Source organism: Ursus arctos, unplaced genomic scaffold (genome assembly GCF_023065955.2).
Source record: "Ursus arctos isolate Adak ecotype North America unplaced genomic scaffold, UrsArc2.0 scaffold_2, whole genome shotgun sequence".
Classification (NCBI taxonomy): domain Eukaryota; kingdom Metazoa; phylum Chordata; class Mammalia; order Carnivora; family Ursidae; genus Ursus; species Ursus arctos.
Genome location: NW_026622874.1, coordinates 29,868,035 through 29,876,847, shown reverse-complemented (window position 1 = coordinate 29,876,847; position 8,813 = coordinate 29,868,035).

Sequence of the window (8,813 nt, the reverse complement as noted above, 5' to 3'; positions counted from 1 at the left end):
GGATGTCCAGGTAAGTTTAGATTTCAGATAAATAACAAACACCTTTTTTTGTATAAGTGTGTCTCATGTAATATTTGGGACATGTGCTAAAAAAATGTTACTGTTTATCTGAAGTTTAACTGGATGTTCTGTATTTTTTCTGGCAACACTCGCTGGGTCCAGAGTGCCCTCCTCGGCTTGTCCACTTGGGGAACTTTCCATCCTTGAAGGCCCAGTCCCTATGTCCCTTCTTAGAAGCTTTCTCTGATACTCGACCCCACCCCAGGCAGAATTCAGTGTTCCAGCACTGTGGGCCATCTCCACCTGACTATCACATCCAGGTGGGCCATGTCCTTCCTCTGTCCCCCACTGTGTCCCCTGCTCACGGGGGGAAGCCTGTCATCGAACACCCCCCACACTTGGGGTGCCCAGAACATAAAAGGATGGGTGTTGAGTGAAGGGATGGGAAGAAGGCAGAAACACAGACCGCGGATCAAGAAAAGAGAGCAAATCTCTGCCTTTCTATGTCTCTGACTGGCTGTCACATTACAACTTCATTTCCTTACCCAATTTTTTTGTCGATTCTCTGAATGGTAAAAAAGAGATTATTTGCTAAAACCCAACAGCAACTTTCCTTCTTAGCTACTCAGGTCATCATTTAAGATTCTCCCTATTGGCGTTCTCTACCCTACAGATAATCTGAATCCCCCGAGTGCCTTGGCTCAGCAGAAGCACACTTGATGAGAGCAGTAAGGAGGCCCAAGGACATTTTGTCATAAGAGAATTTGGGCCCTTCGTGGGGCAGCTGAAAAGCAGGGCAGCCGGCCCCAGGGCTCACTGGCCTTTGTCAGGCTGCAGGATTCCTGGGCTATGTTCCTCCAGAGAGATGGGGCTGCAGGCACCCTCCCTTCCCCACCCCACCTCTCTCGTGAGTCATCACCTCCAGAAGCAGAACAAGACAACTGGTATCTCTACCGGGAGGCCCGTGGGTGGGGACGCTGCCGCCTTATCTCGACAACCCTTACGCCACTTACAGCATCCACGGCCAATGTGGTAGAAGAAGCCAGTCGGTGACCAAAGCGACCTTCCTTCCCCCCTGGGCAACTCCTCGAAGGAGCTGCAGCCAGACTCCCAGCCAGAGGCAGGCCACAGGGCCCTTTCTATGCCCGGCCAGCATCCCTGAGGTTGCCCTCCTCAGCTTCTGGAAGGACTGAGGAGCCTGAGGGGGTCTCCAGAACAGGGGCCAGGCAGAGAACTGACTACAAGGCCCCCTGCACACCCAGGTCCCTGTACCTCCTCCACCTTGTGCAGCGTGGGCTTTGGTCTGTGGCTCCACCCCCATCCCCCACCCCGGAGGCTGAGAAGCGGAACAAAGCCCTCCCAGACCAGTGATCTCAGCTCCGGGGGCTCTAACCACGGGGGTTGCTGAGTTTATACCCAGTGGAGGGTGGTGCTAAAAGGGAGGCCTTCCAAGGCAGTGGGGAGTCGGGAGGGAGACAAAATGATCTCACTGGCTCAGAGCCAGAGAAGTCCCAGGAAGGTCTTCCAGGGCAGGGCCTGGCGGGGCTGCGCTGGAGGGGGAGTGAGGAGAGGAGGGAAGGTGGGAGGGGAGCTGGGTGACTCCGTGTTGTAATTACACATCTGACTCCCCCAGCAGCGCCAGGGGTGTGAAGCTGTGCTTTGGGAGCTCCTGTAATTATATTTTGAGTGGAAATAATAATAATAATAATAATAATAATTCCCTTATGCATGTTGCCACTAGAGCAGGGCCGTTCAAAGGGTGAAAAGAGAGAAAGCAGTGCGCCTTCCTCTAGACCAGCTGTCACTCCCAGAGAGTTTTTCCCAGGCCCACTCAGGCCCAGTGATTTTCCTGAGGCCTCCCTCACGCTGGCAGAGGTGGGAAGACAGGAGATTATCTGACCTCAGCTGTCAGCAGCATGGCCTGAGCGCTCCCTATCAGGATCCAGAGAAGGGGAGGCTGGCCTCAGGAAAGGGATGTGTGAGCCTCGAGGCCTCTACACCCTCCTGGGCGGCCCCTGGACCTCAGCTGGCTGGGCTCCTGGCCCCTGTCTGTGGCTCCGTGAACCTGGAGACCCTGGCCTCCCCCGGGCCAGCCATGTGCCCCGCCTCACCCCCGAGAAGAGAAGCAGAGGAGGCTAAGGAGAGCTGGGAGGGAGAGCGGGGGCTCTCAGACCCTCGCCCTGCTGCCTTGGTGCCCGTCCTTGCTCCGGCGCTGGGAGGAGAGACAGCTGTGGAGCCTGGGCCTTGCTTCCACTTCCTAGGATAAGTGACTCACAATTGTAAAACGGAGATCAGTAGGGGAAATCACAGGGGAAGGGACAGGATGGATTCCTAGGTGAGAGATGATGCCCCCGCCTCGGGTTTTGGGATGACAGCAGTAACAGCTCCGGTATTGAGAGCATGAAATGTATGCCTGGCACGGAGCCCTTCTCTACGTGATCTCATGCATCTTTACAACAACCTATAACATAAGCACTAATATTAGACCCACTTTAGCGGTGAGGAGAGTGAGGCTTAGGGCGGTAAATAACTTTCAGGAACCCGGAGCTGACCGGCTTTGAGTCCGCCCTCTGGGGTTCTGTACCGTGTCCCCTTCTGGGGACCCTCAACGGAGGGGCTCTGTGGAGCTTGGACAGGGTGCGGATTTGTTCTCCAAGCACTTGAATGATGGCCCCAAGGGTAGCAGGTGAGGGAAGGAGAGCCGCCGGCCAGACGTGGGATCCGTGTCCCCCCTCCGTGCTGGGTGACGCTGGGGGATGACCTAAAGCTCCGAGCCCGGGTTTCCTCACCTGACAGGCGAAGCTGGTGGTTTATGTGCCTGGGAAGTGCAGGTGACACGAAGGAGCCGGTGTGTCCCCCCCGCCCCCGCAGGTACGGGCCGCCAGTGTTACTCTCAGCAGGACACTCTACTGTTCAGCCTCAGTTTCCTCGTTTGAAAACGAGAGGAATGATTTCCAACACGCTTCATCGCCTCTCGTCTTCAGGCTCATCTCTTAGCCTCATTCCCACCCCCACCCCCGCCCGCACAAACACACCAGGCTGGGGAGATGGGGAAGGTGGGCAAGGCCACTGAGGTTCCCCAGCCGAGCTCATGGGTGACTTTTGACCTTGGCCTTCAAAGGCAGGAGCACTGGGGGGCAGTGGGCCTGTGGCTGGAGGAGGGCAGAACGCTAGTTTACAGCTTTGTTTTATGGGAAGAAGCAGCATTGCCCGGTCCCTGGTGAGTGACCTAATAGCTGGGGAATGGACCCGAGGAACACTTTTGGCTTCAGGGGCAAAGCGTAATTTGGCGGTTTCTGTGTGGACCTCCTGCGGAAACAGTGGTGCCCAAATGGTTGCCTCGAGGACCACACCCTCGCCCAAACTCCACACGTTCCCCACCCCCAAGCGGGTCTTGGTAGGGCCGCTGCCAAGCCGTGCATCTGACCGTCACAAACCTTCGGGGTGGGGGGTTGGTGGGTGTGGGAGCGCTATTCACGCCGCCCCCCCGGCCAGCCCTGGGCTGCAGAGCCCCCAGAGTGAGGCAGGGCCCCCCAGACTGGGGTGGGAAGGCTGCAGGTGGGGGGTGAGTTGAGAGGAGCTGCTCCAGGCTGCCTCAGGGTCAAAGTGGCCAAAGCCCTTCCAGTCTCCTCCCCTCTGCCCTACGCTGGTCAGTAGAGAGCGGTAGGCTGCCCGTTCCTCCTCCCCTGCAATTCCCCTCAGCAGGGGTCAAACCACAAGCCTCCACGTTACCTTCTGGCTCAGGGTCCTGGCCACAAACCTGCATGGGAGGCAGCCAGACAAGAGGAGGGCCTGGAAGCCAGGGAAAGGGAAGCCAGATCGTGGGTGACCTCAGCAGGCTGGCATAGTGTGGCCCTTGCCGGAACGAGGCTGGAGGGTGCTGGCCTTACTCATGGCTCCCGTGGCTACACAGCCACATGCTGGTATGGCCTATGGCCTGGCGCCAGCCAGGGAGGGAGATAGAGTGTGGCAGCCTTTCAGGAATCCCACCTCGGGGAGCGAGGCCCATCCTCTTCCTCGCTCCCCAAAGGCCCTGGAGCTGGGGCACCAGGAGGTATGAAGGAATCAGAAGTCTCAGCACGGGATGGAAGAGGCTGGGAAGGGCTCCGTCCTGGGCACTTAGAGGCAGCCAAGACAAGTCACAGAGTTTCCAGAGCTCTGGAGTTCCACCACATCTGTGGGAATGTCAGGAAAGAAGCGAGAAGAGTTTCTTGCACAGGCTTCTGGTCTCATTTGCCTTCATAAGCCTGCACGGAATCAGTCATCAGGCTTCAGAAAACCTCAGACCATGAAGAACATGGCCACCCCCATGCCCACCCCCACTTCAGCCACGATGTGAATTCCAGAGTCTTCTGTGGTAGAATACAAATGTATTCTTGGTGTCCAAAGGCCAGAGTTTAGATGAATGATATCATGCCTTGCTTGCTGTGTATCCTTGGGAAAGTTACCTAACCTTTCTGGGCCTTCGTTTCCTCCACTGTAAAGTGAGTACGATAGCTACCGCACAGGGTTATTATAGCAACGAAGTGAAAAAATGTTCCTGAAAGCGTCCAAACATACAGGGAAGCGCGTCTGTTCCCTTCTTCCCCCAGCAGCGCTGACAGTAGACACAGGCGTAGAACTTGCACTTGTATCCGTGTCTTTTATTACGTTATTGCGTAAGCCCCTAGTTGCCTTAAGACCTATTTGGAGCAACACACCGTGCTGACCAAACCACCATCCCCCACTTCTACCCTCTGTTGCAGCCTGGACTCAGTTTGTCATCTGGCCTTGTGAAAACACAAAGGAACACAAAAGCCCCATCCCAGCACTCATCCACCATGAGCCTGGTAGAGCCCCCCACCAGCCCGGCAGTCGTTACCCCCTACATGGGTGAGGGCGCCATGGTGGTGGGCGGGGACTGGAAAGAGGAAGAAGAGCCTTGAATTTTCACTAGAGGCCAACAACCCACACCTTGAACAAAGTCAAGGTAGTGAGGAGGAGGAGGATGGCAGGTTTGGAAAGAACAGAGAAAATCGCTGACCTCAGAAGAGAGCTCAGGTCGAGGCTTAGGAATCTCTGGGTCTGCATGGCTAAGTCATGGGCCTCAAAGGTCAGGCCAAAGAACCAGAGCTCCCTTATTATAAGGGAGGGAGGGGTTTGAATGTTGCTGAACAGAGAAATTATAATACTTGGAACAATAATCATGATAGCAGCTAAGGTGTACTGAACGCTCGCTGTGTGCAGGGCAGTGTGCCAAGCCCTTTAATGCATTGTCCCATTTAACCCTCAAAATACCCTTGTGAAGCTGAGATTATCATCTTCAATTTACACATGAAGAAACAAGGACTCAGAGAAGTTAAGAACTTGCCCAAAGACACATAATGAACAATGAGCAGAGCCAGGATTTGAACCCTGACTGTCTATCTTGACAGGCTATGCCTAAGAGCAGGAAGACTTCCACAGGTGACCATCCAGGGTGAAGACTCGAGGGCCCAAGAGACACGGGGAAAACGCTGATCCAACCGTGAGACTGACTCCAAGGTGTCGAGAACTTAGCGCAGGGCCTGGTGCCTACCTGCCAAGGCCTCCATAAACATTCGCTGAATGCGAGAATCCAGGATCAAACATGGCAGCAATGCAGCCATAGCAGCTACAGAGAACCAGAAACTGGTTTCCCTGGGGTTCGGGGGACTTCATGAGCCTGATGGAGAACTGGGGGAGGTTAATGAAGGAAGCTGGCACTTTGGAGAGAGGTCACCCCCGAGGGAGAGAGAGGAGTGAGTCTCGGCATCAAAGAAAGTCAAGAGAATGGGTGAGATCCTGAGGTGGCAAGACAGAAGGGTTTCTGAGCAGGAAAGGAACTCTGAGGCTTTCCCATGCTTAGGTGGACTGGAGCAGAAAGAGAACAAGAGAAGGAGAGGCAGAGAAAGATGGAGGAGAAAGTGTCCCTGGTTGTCACACTTGGGAACAAAGAAAGGCTTGGGATCCAAGAGGCCTTCCCAAAGCTCCCACCTCCTCATTTCCCAGAGACCTTGCCTCCCCTCCCACATCTGAGATGAAGCACTGGGGCTCCCAGCTAGCGCACCAGAGCCCACCCGAGGACGGGGCTCCAGACGCTCTCCTCCCCCCCCCCCCGTATCATTATTTCCCCCTCTCTGCAGGATCACACTCCTATCTTAATTTTTTTTTTTTTTTTTGGTTTAAACTCTTGATCCCACTCCTCCATACAGCTGCCACCATATCTTTCCCCCTTTATAGCAGAAGTCCTGCCCAAGGGAAGTGAAAACAAATGTCTAAATAAAAACTTTACACAAATGGCCATGGCAGCATCATTCATAATAAGTGGAATCAACCCCAATGTCCACCCACGGGTGAGTGGACACACAAAATGTGGAATGTTGTTCAGCCGTAAAGAGGCAGGAAGTTCTGACACCTGCTACAACGTGGATGAAACTTGAAGGCACGATGCCAAGTGCAGAAGCCAGCCACAGAAGAAGCCTACATATTGTGTGATTCCACTTATATGAAATGTCCAGAACAGGGGCACCTATAGGGACAGAAAGTAGATCAGTGTTTACCTCCAAAAGAATGGATTAGGGGTCAACCGCTAGAGGGTAAGGAGTTTGGGGGAGGAGGGTGTTGAAATGTTTTAAAGTTAGATTATGGTGATGGCTGCACAATTTTCGGAAGCTATCAAAAACCACTGAACTGTACACTTTATTTTTTTAAGATTTTATTTATTTACTTGACAAAGAGAGAAAGAGAGAGACAGAGAGCACAAGCAGGGGGAGCGGCAGAGGGGGAGGGAGAAGCAGGTCCCCCACTGGACAGGGAGTCCACTGTGGGGCTCAATCCCAGGACCCCAGGATCATGACCTGAGCTGAAGGCAGTCACTTCACTGCCTGAGCCACCCAGGCGCCCCTGAACTTTACATTTTAAATGGGTGCGTTTTATGCCATGGGAACTATATCACAATAAAACTGTTAAAAAAAAAAAAAAGCTCCTCACTTGTCTGCGCTCACAGTTTCTAGGACCTCTCCCATTCTCTTTTGACCCCAGTCTAGTCAGGCTTTTGCCCACTACTAGCATGAAATTGCTGTTGTGAGGCTCCCCAGAAACTTCCACGTAGCCCAATGCAGTGGTCACCTCTTCCCCTTGTCTTCCTCATCAGCAGTGTTTGACATAGCTTGTGTCCTCCCTCTTCCTAGAAAGACTTTCCTTCCCTGGCTTCCAGAAAAGCAGGTGTCCTGGGCTCCTCCTACCTCAGTAAAGGCCCCTTTTCACTTTCCTTAGCTGGTTCCACATCCTGCTGTTGGGCCCACACTCACCCCTCAGCGCCATCACACGGTGTCAGAATTTCAGCACACCATCTCGACACTGATGACCCTAGAATCTCCCTGAACTCCACATTGGCTTGACATTTCCAACTGGACATCTAGTGGGCATCTCAAACTGCCATGTCCAAGGACATGGAGACATCAGAACCCTCCTCCCCTCTGGGGGGAATGTAAAATGGCGGAGCTGCTGTGGAAAACAGTATGGTGGTGCCTCAAAATAGAGTTTCCATCAGACCCAGCAATTCCACTCCTAGGTACAACCCAAGTGAAATGAGAAATAATGTCTACACGAAAACTTGGACATGAAGGTGTGACCAAAAACTATAATATCAAAATTCATGAGTTATTTACTTTTTAAAGTCAGCTTGAGTAAAATCAAGGTCAGGCATGAAATAGTACTGCGTTTCCTGCATTCCAGTACGCATCGGCGACTAGGGCTTGTCTCTGTCCTCTGGGCTGGGACTTGTTCTGCGCGTGAGTTTGCTTCGGGAGGTGAGACCCATTGACCAAAACAGCAAAGGAGATGGGGTCTGGGGAAGGACGCCTGGATTCGCTCTCAATTCTGCTTCCATCTAGAGGTATCCTGTCTCCCTCATTAGAGCAGAACTTGCTTTCAGAGTCTTCTCAAAGATTGTGAGCCCCGAGGGAAGGGGCGGGCCTCTTCCATCAGATTGGGAGCTTCTTTGACGTAAGAAACCATGTCTCTGCCTCAGAGACTGGGCTGGCTGGGAGTGTGCTGAGGGTAAACCAGAAGCTTTCTTCCTCAGTGTTCACCTTCTGCCCCCACCCTAGTGTGGTTGCCTCCACAGGGCCAACAGCACCGCCACCCCTTCCAGAGGTTACGGACAGACGGAAGAGCTGGTGGCCACAAGAAGACGCTGCCAGTGAGCCTTGTGCCCGTATAGGTATCAGCAGCCAAGGTGCTCCCGGGCCACGCCCAGTGTGGTGGGGAGTGTGGGTTTTGCCATCCCACGCTGAATCTTCCGTGGTTTCCCCCAAGAAACCACAGGCCGCGTTCTATCCTGAGATTTTCCCCTTCTGCTGCATAGTCTCTGGTCAGAGTGGGTGGGGGGTGAGGGGTCCCCTGAAACCCCTCTATCCCTCCCCCGCAGGTGGAACCATGTGTCCTGGCCTCCGAGGAAGACAGTGGGGGCTGGCAGCTGTCACGGGGCTGGGATCCCAGGGGCACGCCCATCTGTGCGGCGGGGCAAGCTGGCCGATGGCTGCTGGTGGCAAACCCAGCCCCAACAGCTCATCTCTCTCCGCAGGGGGAAAGCAGCCAAGGCCACAGGCCCGCGCTCGGCTGGAGAACACTTGGGGCTCGCAGCATGCTTGCTCAGCTCTGGCTGTTCCCCTCACTTCCTTCTTGTGAAGTTTCTAGGGGAAACTATCTGGGGGACAGGCTCCCCAGACTGTGTTGTCATCACACAAAAATGGCTTCTTTTCTCAGCCATTTTCAAGTTCATGTTTCAGCTCTGCCACTTCCTGTGTGTG